The 2,014-nt window shown below is 38.8% G+C and overlaps 1 pseudogene; it reads right to left on the reverse strand.

Annotated features, from left to right (window-relative positions):
* Positions 1-1,204: 1,204 nt before the first annotated feature.
* On the reverse strand, positions 1,205-1,660 carry LOC117707691 (large ribosomal subunit protein eL24 pseudogene; annotated as a pseudogene).
* Positions 1,661-2,014: the final 354 nt, after the last annotated feature.

A 2,014-nucleotide genomic window follows, 5' to 3' on the forward strand; every position in this document is an offset into this window, starting at 1 on the left:
AGGAAAATGACCGAGGGGGTCTTGCTGATTCTGCCTGTAGAGATGGTCTTGCAATTTAGTTAACTGCTTGTCACAAATACATATTAGAAGCTGTACCCATGATGCCTCAGCAATATGGCTGCCTAAATAAGACCCGGATAAGGACAACATCAACAGACATGTTAACGTGGAAGAGGGGAATCTCACAAGGCCACGAAGGGTAGACAAAGAACTACCAGCAATAAACAATTACTGAAAGAGGGAAAATTTGTCTTACCCAGGCATGAATTGATTATCTAGCACCAAGTGATCTAAAATCATACACAGGCAATACCAAACAGACTCAGCAGTTTGTATTTATATATTTTGTGCATATATATATATATATATATATATATATGTATGTATACACATACATATGTAATAATACAAATTAAAAAAGAGAGAGACTATGAATTTGAGAGAGAACAAAGGGTTGGAGGGAGGAAATGGAGGTGAAAAAATGTAATTATATTTTAATTCTAAAACATTGCAAAAAATAAAAGTAATATAGATGAAGAAAAATAAAATACACATTAAAAGTGAGAAGCTGGGAAACAACCTGTGGATGAAGTGGAGGCTGTGGCAAAAGACACTTCAAAATCAATGTTTTGCCTTTGCTCTCTGGAGTAGTTTTAAGCAGTGTCTCTCATACAGGAGAACATCCAAGAAGACTAAGAACTTGTCAGATGACCCTGCATGCTTTCAGCGGCATGAGAAATGGCTTTGTTTTACAGGTAAAATGTCTCCCTCCGTGTGAAATAAAAATTTCCTTTCTTGTACCTGTCCACCATTGTTTTCCATCTGAGTGATGTTCACCTTGGCTGCAGGCTCCAAAACAAGGTAGTAACTGCTTTATTTTAGTTATTATTGATAGTTGGAAATCATCATTTTTCAACCATGAGCTTTATTTACAACTGTCTCTGTGTATTCTAAACTATAACACGGTAAACTCACTTTAACTAGCTCTCTTGATTTCAGAGACTTAGGGAGTAAATATTCCCCTCACCGTTCTGAATATTCTTTATAATTATGATGCAAGATTATTTTAACATGAAATTAAACACAGAACTGTATTGGGCAGAAAACGATAGTGTCTGTTACTGTGGGTTGATGTGTTCACACTAATTTCTTGATGATGATGATGATGATGATTAATCTTTATTTTAAACTCTAATCTACCAAATTAGTGTTTGCCACCAACTCTGGGAGCAGAGACCTTCACAGGCTTCACAATCTTTTGTTTAGGTGCTGCCTTTGTGGGGGCCTTAGCAGCAGCCATTGCTGTCTTCTTTGATGCCTGCTTAGCCTTTTTTGCTTCTTTGGCAATCCTTATAGCCTGAGCTCTCCTAACTTCTGGTTTCTGACTCTTAGCCATTCTATCAGCTCGCTGAAATTTGACTGCATGGCGGGTTCTTTTCTTTAGAATTTCTTCCGACTGTCCTTTCTTGTGTTTCCTTCTGTAGAAGACAGTCCAGTTTATCGGCCGAGGATTCCTTTTGGAGAGGAATTTGAACTCTCATTTTGCATTAAGAAACTGGAAAACCTTTCGATCGTTCCTGGTGTAGCGCCACCCATGTCCGGGGTAGATCTTGTACCCACTGAAACTGCACAGCTCGACCTTCATGGTAATAATAGATGTCGGCCTGTGGGGGGGTCGGGGGGGGGATGGCGAAGAGCTGTTGTTTTTTCTTTGTTGTTATTATTTTTTAAAAAGAAAATTACATGTACCTTTTATTGCAAGTGAGCACCCATAGAGTACATTGCTGTCATTTGTAGTGACAGCATCAGCACCACAGCTGATCCCTTTCGTCTTTCTGTACCTCAGAGACCTTCATCCTTCATTCTTTCTCCCCGCATCCATCCTATCTCCCCAGTCTCCTACAGGCCTCAGACAGTCAATGCTCAAGGTCTACAAAGTCAACCTCCTTAGAATCCATCTGTTTTTATAAAGTCTTTTTATAAAGTTTTTATAAAGTTTTCCTACAGTCTGTTA

This window comes from Arvicanthis niloticus, chromosome 4 (genome assembly GCF_011762505.2).
Source record: "Arvicanthis niloticus isolate mArvNil1 chromosome 4, mArvNil1.pat.X, whole genome shotgun sequence".
NCBI lineage: Eukaryota > Metazoa > Chordata > Mammalia > Rodentia > Muridae > Arvicanthis > Arvicanthis niloticus.